This window comes from Maniola jurtina, chromosome 7 (genome assembly GCF_905333055.1).
Source record: "Maniola jurtina chromosome 7, ilManJurt1.1, whole genome shotgun sequence".
Classification (NCBI taxonomy): Eukaryota; Metazoa; Arthropoda; class Insecta; order Lepidoptera; family Nymphalidae; genus Maniola; species Maniola jurtina.
This window is the reverse complement of record NC_060035.1, coordinates 3,690,075-3,699,390: the sequence shown is the minus strand read 5'-3', so window position 1 is coordinate 3,699,390 and position 9,316 is coordinate 3,690,075. Positions and strand designations below refer to the sequence as shown.

Below are 9,316 nucleotides of genomic sequence, written 5' to 3'. Positions count from 1 at the left end.
ACTGGAATTGCGTCGGATGTCTATATTATTTTAGTAATTTATAGACCATTAATGGTTACCTACAGGAATAAACACACATCATTATTACATGTATATGAAAATCATCACACTAATAAGTACATTACATTAGCCTGCAATTAGATACTACACCTGTAAATTTTACTCTCGTTAGTAGCTTACATGATTAACTTATGACTTTACAACTTAAACATTACACGTAACTTACGTAACGTACTTTACACGTAAACAACAGATTACGTGAGCAAACCTTACAGGTGTAATCGTGGCCTTGGCAGTGGACCTACATAGTTCGAAAAACCGATAGACCTGTTGGGTCCCAAGGTGCTGGAATAGCGCATCCAAGCACCTGAAAGCGCAGCGTCGAAGACCTGCTACTACGTGGACAAACGACATCAAACGAATAGCAGGAAGTCGCTGAATTCAGGCGGCGCAAGACCGTGGTATGTGGAAGTCCGTACAAGAGACCTAGGTACATACATCCAGCGATGTTGACAAAGACGTGGGTATATCCAGCAGTAGACGTCTAGTCAGTCGACGATGACGCTGTTGATGATTACATACATTAATACTATTACCTAATTCGCAATGGGTCAATTCGCAAAACCAGTTGGACTGGAATTCCATTGGAATAAAATGAAACCACTAAAAGGGAATGTAAGCTGTTCGCTCCATTGTGTATAGGTAAGTAGGTATGTACTGTTGAAACAAAGGCTGAAGTGTTGAAAGAGGTTCTGTAGTTTGTACGATACAGTTTTTTGTACGTGCTACGCCGGCCGGCGCTTTGGGCGTACCTATTTGAATAGGTAGGTACCTATGTATTCGTTAGAGAAGTGAACATTATTTTTATCGATCTCATTTTATTGGAAATTAATTCGCAATTTCGTCGACGTGATATTTAATTTATAGCGTATAATGCACTCGAGGATATTGTAGCTGTCTATCAGTGAAAGAATTTTCAGGATCAGATCATTGATTCCGATGATTACCTACCCTATACATCCAAACTTCCTACCTCTTTTCCTTTACAACTCACAGTTATCAAAAAGAACTGCAAAATTCCTACTGAAATCTGGAAAGGAAACGTTCTTTTTTTGAAAAGATACTCTTTTGGATAGAGAAAATCAGAAGGAAGGTCGACCTACTATATATTACTTCTCTCTTTGTAGTTTGGGAAGGAAATATGGATATTATGTGACAATGCAGTAACCCAACGGTGGCCTAAACTAAAACGCAATTGTAATTAGTACAAGTGTGTTATCGTCAAAACTTTCCCCATCACTACGCCCTCCGCCCACCAAACCTCCCTCGGTTTCAGTCACTCTGGCCGGGCGCTGCCGTACGGACACTTTCAGCCGCCATTTCGCGTTGCAACGCCATTACAATTCCACTCTTGTTTATATTTCAAAATTTATCGATAACTACTTCACTACCACCTTATAATTGAACGAAAACGGTAAGATTTTTCTATATTCATCCATTTTTCTGGCTATATAAGTAATGTTCGGTTTTATCTTGTTCTGGTACAGGGAGGGAGGACGCTTCCTCAAGGACGTCTTTCTTTCAGTGACTGCGTAAATTGTAAATATTACGCAGATACGGGCTTCCTCAATGTTTTGATCTTAAATCTTGTGATCTCATTATTATGAAATATCGATTATTTTGGAAGGAAACCTATTATTTTGGAAGGATATCTATTATTAATTCGTATTTAGTACCTATTATATATTTAGAGTTTATTAGGTAGACGTATATAAATGTAAGTCACTAAAAATATTTATCGATTATGAACTTTCATGCAAATACCATTAAATTTTTTTTTATTGATTGGAAATAATAAATTATACGCATTGTAAAGTAGATACCCCAACTTACTACTTAGTTCATTATTTATTCAAGATCCTTGACAATATAAAACGTACTTACAGGTACTACGTAAATATCGTAGTAAAGTCTGTCTTTATATTATTATTATGTATTAAAAAAACTATACACAAATTAAACAATGCATTAAACAAATAAAAATATTGTACATTAGTTATGTATATTCTATTATAAACTAACTAACATATACTTTAATAATCTTTACATAGGTTACCTACCACTAAAAATTAATATTTACAAAAATCGTCACCGCGCGTCCAACAGACTTGTAATTTACATAATTTATTCACGGTTACTGCCGGCCGTTAACTGAGTAAAATTTTCCATTTTCCGGAAATACACAAGATAGAGGTCATCGAACATTCAGCTTCCCATATAACTTATTTGCATGCCGCAATCTTGGACGAATAAATACTCGCCGCAATATATTAAGTAAATAGACAAAATCTAGCTATTTAAAGGCAAGGAAATATTACAGTCGATAAAATTTTCGGTGGGTGACTAGAGCCAAAATTATTTTTTTCTAATCTCTTTATCTGTTTCTTGTAGGTAGGTATTCATTTTTCATTGCTGAGGGACTATTGCTTTAACGAAATAATGGTAGGGGGTTTTCTTGGGACGATTCACGATAATACGGTGGGCTCCCAGAACCTTCCGCATACGTGTACCTTCTATTTCAACTAGGTAGGTAGCTGAATAATTGCTATCTGTAAAGCTAATCGATAAAAAAAAAATCTGGGCCATTTTTGCACAAATAATCAGCCTGGCTGTTCGGTTTATGTACATAAGGATGTGAGAAATGTGTGAAAATATTTATTAATTGTTCCGTGAGTTACGATAGCTGAAATTTCAAAATTACTTATACAAAAAACTAGCGACCCGCCCCAGCTTCGCACGGGTAGCTTTTTAAATTTTTTTTGTAGGGGTCCCTAATTTTTTGAAAATTAAATATAGCCTTTGTCACTCACGGTGAAAGTATTTTCAAAATCGGTGTTTGTAAGTACTTTCAAACTTTAACTCTTTATAATATTAGTATAAAAAACATTACTCAAATATTTACTTACTTAATAAAACTAAATTACTATGGTTAAACCGTATAGAAAATTTTGTAAAATATCGTCTTTAATTGTTTAGAATTTCGCATTTCTGACCCAGTGCAAATATTTGATTAATCTTGGTTATCCACTCACTGATGTCAACGTTTCGTGACACGCCCACTCGCGATCATCGAACCCAAGAAATGGGGTCATGCTCGGCTCAGTTCAGTTTATACATAGAAATACATAATTTATATACTTTCCAGATACCCTTTCAACTTCTAAAGTCAATATTGTCTTCCTAAACTGTTTTAGCTACACGTTAAAAATATATACAAGTGTAAATTAAAAATTTATAACACCCCCGACGATCCAAAGTATTTGAGTTTTCCAAAACATCATTTTCAAATAAATAATTAGATATGTATTTAGGCAACGTCCATCTTGACAGCTTGACATTTGTCAATTGACATAATATTATGAACCTAACGGTTATCTAACTTTCTTTTCTACAAGAAAACTAGAAAAGAGCTGATAACTCTTAAACGGCTGAACTGATTTTTTTAGATTATAGCTAAGAACACTCTCGATCAAGCCACCTTTCAAACAAAAAAAACTAAATTAAAATCGGTTCATTCGTTTAGGCGCTACGATGCCACAGACAGATACACAGATACACAGATACACACGTCAAACTTATAACACCCATCTTTTTGGGTCGGGGGTTAAAAATATTTCTTTGTGATAAGGCCGCATCTTTGTGCCTACATTTTAAGTTTCTTTTTGTAACCTGTCATTTGTGTTTTGTGGTGCAAATACAGCAAAGTGATCCTTTAAGGGTTCCTTTTTTCCTTTTAAGGTATACGGAATCGTAAAAAACGCAATTTTGCAAACGTACTTAGAGCTAATACCTCGCGGATATTTTTTACCTCAAAAAAACTACTAATTATAACGAAGACATCCGCTAAGAAAGAATTTTTGAAAATTTGACCCCTAACACGATAAAATAGAGGTTTAAAATATTTGTAGTCCACGCGGACTTAGTTGCGGCCGTAAGCCAGTTATTATATAAGATTAAGTAAAATTCGTAAATGATCTTTAACACACCTTTCGGAAAGAATTTGTGATGTCTTCAGCGATTGTTTGTTTACGTCATCATAAAACCCTCGTTCTGATAAATCTCAATTTTAAAGTTGAGTATTTCATAGTTGAGTATTTTGCGCGTTCGTACCTACCTAAATAAAAAATGTGTTTTTTATGGTCTTTTTTCTATAAATTGACATCTTTTATCCAAACGCCATAATAATATTATATACATATTTTATCGGAATGAAATCATTTGCCCCAATTCTCTCGCCGGAGGAGTCGTAAAATGAACTGTCCTATTTATTATGAGTGCCTTTGTTACGATAAAAGATAAAAATTTCAAGAATTCTATTTCAATTGTAAGCTTGGCCCATATTAATTATCTATAAAACATAGTTGGCGCCACTCAAATCATAACATCATATTAGAAGGCGTCATTGATTGGCTGAAGTTGTTCAACATCTGATCGATAAACGTACTGTATATAAAATTCTTATAGTTTTTAGTTGATGAATTGTAGCATAATAAAGGATAATATTTGTAATCAATATATAAGATGAAAACATCTTTATTACTTAGATGATTTGTGAAACGAGCTTGATGATTTGTATATTAGTCACTAAGTTTATTCATTGTACAATTTGGATTGGCCGATAACGATAAGATAAAAAGGGGAGTGGCTAATAAACGTGGAGAGGTTACCTGTAAGAGTGGTTTTAAAACGACGACATTCAAAAATATACTAACGTAAGAGGAACAACATTTATTTGACACAAATGTAAAAGTTAATAAATTTAAATATGAAATAAAAGTGTAATAATTTATCATAAAGATTGTGTTTGTGATTTCGTCAGACCTTACCCAAAAGGTCAGAAGAGGGACATCAAGAAAATATAATATTTTCTTGTCACGCTCACGACTCAGAGAAACAAGTGGAAATATACAGAGGAACGAGAAAGAAGTGGAGGTCTAGTAGACCACAGACATTTTGGAGCACAAGGCCAATATTTGGGCCTCAATATATCAAAGTACCTAGTCATGGCATCAAAGGATTTCTGGATAAACGGGTAGGATCTTTCCATGATTTTATTTTTATTGATACCTATTAATGGTAATTTTTTTTTATTTGTGTGGGTTTTCGTTTTGTTTGTTCTACATTTAGTTATCATTTTGTTAGAAAGCTTTGCTCCGAGTTGGAATGGAAATTATATAACGTTATGATACCTAGAATTACCCACATGTTTATAATTCATCTTGTATATTGGTTATACAAATGCGATCGACCTTCAAATTGTGGTTTAAATAACATTGAGGTATTTAGAAGGCTTATTTTACAATGAAAAATGAAAAATGTTTATTTACAAAATACAGTCTTGTACAATTTTCCTGTGTCTGTGTGGTGGTACCCGCACTAGGTTATCCTGTATCGTGGGTACAATGGAATAGATAGTGAACATAGTGTTAAACAATATAAAAAGTGTGGTTTACTTAATGATGGGCGTTATTGTTACTTTTAAATAGTTTTCAGGATGTATCTACTATGTCCTGCCGGGGTTTTATTTCTCATTAAATGATTTCACAGGTGAATATCTCACGGAACGTGGTATTTCAATCTTCACACTTGTAATCGTGTGCCGAATTAGTTTGGTTAAGAGTTACGATAGGGATTTATTTTCACATAGTGGTTTTGTTTTACGGAAGGTAGGTTCTGGATTTAGGTTCAATCGTTTGCTGCACTCATTGTATAGATAGATGTTTTCCTTTTTCTAGCACACAGTGACGCGATATTATCACACAGCACTCATTGGGCATCTTGAATGTTGTTTTGTGAAATTATTATTTTTTGTAAACCGCTTTGGGATAAGGTAGAAAAAGTTACATGAAATAGCTTTTCGTTTTACGCCTGCCAGTGAAATAATCCGTCTCTACTTGTAATGGTTACTAAGTGATTGGGGATATAAAATGTTAATTGATAAAAATGAAGGTGATCCGTTGTAATAAAGTAATAGTGACCAGGGTTAATAAATTGAGCATTTTGAGAAATATAAATCCTAAAATGGGTGTAAAAGTAGGTTTATCTTATCTGGTTATTCTTTAACTAAATTTAAAATTATGGTAGGTAGGTAGTCAGATAGTTTTAAAATACGGGGTGCATAAATAAGTGTTTTTTTTTTACAAAAGTGAGGAGAAATGTTTTCATTTATCTATTTTTACCACTTGAAACGCGTAATGTTTGAGTTTCAAACATAACTTTGCTGATAACAGCTCACCATGAACAACCCATGGCCGGCCCACTACTGAGCAACAAGTGTCTCCTCACAGAATGAGAAGGGTTTAGGCCGTAGTCTACCACGCTAGATAACAGCTAATTTACTTTTAATACTGGCACAATAATTTGAGTACTACGAGTAGCAGGTAGGTATAGTATATGGGCAGCGGGGTTTTTTTTTTTTTTGTTTACCTGTATTCACGCAATTAACTGTGTACTGCCGCATTTAAATGCAATATGATTTTGTTTTTATTGGATTAACATCGCTTGGCGGGTTAAATTCCTGGCAAATGTTCTATTAAAATTAGAGTAAGTTTTTTTTTAATGGTAATATACCTACAGTACTGCCCTTAGGGCAGGGCGCGATTATAAGTACCTACTACCAAAATACTATTTTCTTTGTTGTACGAAAGAAATTTTAGGCAAATATCTTTGCACTACGCTCGCGTTTGTGGCATGACATTATCCCAGAAATATATTTAAAAAAATTTTCACGCTCGCTTGACTCGCTTCGCGATAGTTCAGTTTCGATATGCATTTAGTTAACGAAACTCTCAGGAAACCACGTTTGTTGTGCTCTCGAAATTGATCAGTCTGTTTGATAAAATCGAAATGCGGTGCCTTATAAATTTCGCTTAGGAGCGCCGGTAGTATCTCATGATAATATGAATAGTGATCATAATTTTTTTTTTAGGCTGATTAAGCATTGAAGGTTTTTCGGCTGGTCTGGCATTTCGCCTGATTTTATGTTTTTGCTTATTTAGCGCGTTCAGGAAAGCTTTGACAACGTTTTATAACATGAGTATATATATATTTTTTTTGTTTTAGTTACCGAAACAGAAAAAAAAAGCATTAAAGATGTGGGACCGAGGGATAAATCTAGTGTGATTTTTGGTTGGATTATGAAGTTGTAGTTAGGGTATTTAAAATAGAAAGATTTCAATTGTAGGAAATGATGTAAAACATGTTGAGGATAAGTTGTGTAATAAAGTCGATAATTCACTTGTTGGATGTCACGCGATCTCATTGCGAGGAGGAATCTTTTTCTTGTCTCTGTTTTTATAAATACGGTGTTCTGACGGGTTTTTTATTTACGTCTCGGATTATTGAATACTTTCGGTGTTTGATTGGACGGTTAGAGGTTGCAAAAGCAATCGCCCTCTAATTAAAACATTTATTTAGGCATTAGTTCAATTTGGATTAAATCTCGCGAAAAGCCACGGTGGCTGTCTCTCGCGCGTCTTGGAAAGACATTCCTAATGCCTGTTTTTCTGAGGGAGGGATGCATTATCAAGTGAGATGAGCTGCAATGTTTGCGGCTGACTATTTTGGAAAATTTGCAATCGTGGCAAGTGGAGTAAAGTTTGACTAAGCTATTTAATGAACAAAGTATATAATGGATTTGGTGAATGGTTATATTATATAACATTTTGATAAATGGATGAATTTGAAGAGTGTATGTATGTGGTTGATGCACATTTGTTTCATATTTTTACTTAAGTTATAAAGTATTACATTTGGTGAGTAGTTATTTATATTTGGTAGGGTAGGTTTGATAAACAGGTAGTTATCTTGATTAATAAGTGAGTTATCATTTTATAAATGCGTACTTTAATGTTTGATGAACTGGTATACTTGATAAATGTGCATATTTTCATACTTCAAAGACAAGTTGTACCTATTAGTTTCTTCAAGCTTTTAGTTGCTGATAATTATATTAACATTCTTTAGAGCGCATGTCCTATGGACGAAATCGTTTATACATACTTTCACTGTTTGAAATGTTACAATCATAAAGATATAGTTATGACTAGAGGGGGTCATAGCTTGTTGCCGCTCTTGTACATCCATGTGTCAACTAGGTATTGTTATCTCAGTATATTTCAGGGAACCTCCGTTCGGGTGAAAGCGATAGCTGTTGGATAAATGCTTGTTGGGTTATCAGAAGACCGTGTAGTCTTCGATGAGGTTACTTGTAAATATTATAGCGAAATAGTAAGTTTAAAAATAGAATGAGGCTAAACTAAAAAAATGAGACAAAGATAAAAATAATAACTTAAAGCATTGAAACAGCATAAAGTGAAATAGTAACTTACAAACTATACATACATATTTACGAATTATGTAGATAGATATAGTATTACTGGATTATGTATATCAAGTAAGAATACTGTCAGCTCATGTTTTGTTTTCGGCGTGGTAATTTTACGCTTAAAACTCATAAGAGATATCATGAGGTTCGCTTTCTGTAAAAGTTATTAGCTTTAACAGTTAATTGATTTATTACATTATTTATTTATTATACACTCAACAAGTAAAAGTATTTTGTTTTGACAAAATCCAAAGAAGTACCTATTGGATTAATAAGGCAAGGTACGAAGCATTGGCTGGATTTTACAACATTTAAAGTTTCCTGTTCATTTTTATCATTGAGTTAATTTGAGGCGGAAGGATCCTCTGGAAAATTTTTAAGATTAAGTTATTAGTAAGAAAGTATATTTTGATTAGGTTAGTTTAAAATGTACAGCCGGTAATTTAAAAAAAATATATATATTTAATTTTACATAATAGGTGAAGCTGGTTGATGCACCAAAAATCGAATTATCATAGGAATTTAATTAAGCTAACATTTTTATTTATTATCAACTTCAAATATACAGTAGCAAACTGATTAGTTGGAATACATGCAGTGATTGGAATATTTAAGTTCCGATAGAAGAATCTATATCGTGGCTTGTTCCTTTATGGACAAGAATATTTTTTTTTGACTCGTGGGACCACTTACACAAAATATCAACGTTCGGTTTGGAGGTCTTCCATGGCTATTCCTACAGTTCCATGAGGTATTGAAGAGGTTAACACTTTGTCGCTCATCACATCAACCAGCACGGCATTTGGGTATGATGGATGGATGTAGATAGGTACACATTTGATGGGGGGGGGGTTTAGTGGTTTGTATCAATAGGAACCAGGGGTTGAATGAGGAAGGCTGAGGACAGTACGTGTGGTGCTTACTAGGGAA

At 33.9% G+C, this 9,316-nt stretch overlaps 1 protein-coding gene across 7 annotated transcripts in view; it reads left to right on the top strand.

The window, feature by feature from the left end:
• The first annotated feature begins 1,321 nt into the window (after positions 1-1,321).
• Positions 1,322-9,316, top strand: part of LOC123866856 (protein FAM13A-like) — a 28,230-nt gene continuing 20,235 nt past the window's right edge. For 5 of the 7 annotated variants that reach the window (XM_045908587.1, XM_045908586.1, XM_045908585.1 and 2 more), the window contains exon 1: positions 1,323-1,474. The gene's annotated coding sequence lies outside the window, so the exon portion shown is untranslated. Of the gene's footprint in view, positions 1,475-9,316 lie in introns of all 7 variants that reach the window. The other 2 variants (XM_045908581.1, XM_045908584.1) reach the window with 2 other exon arrangements.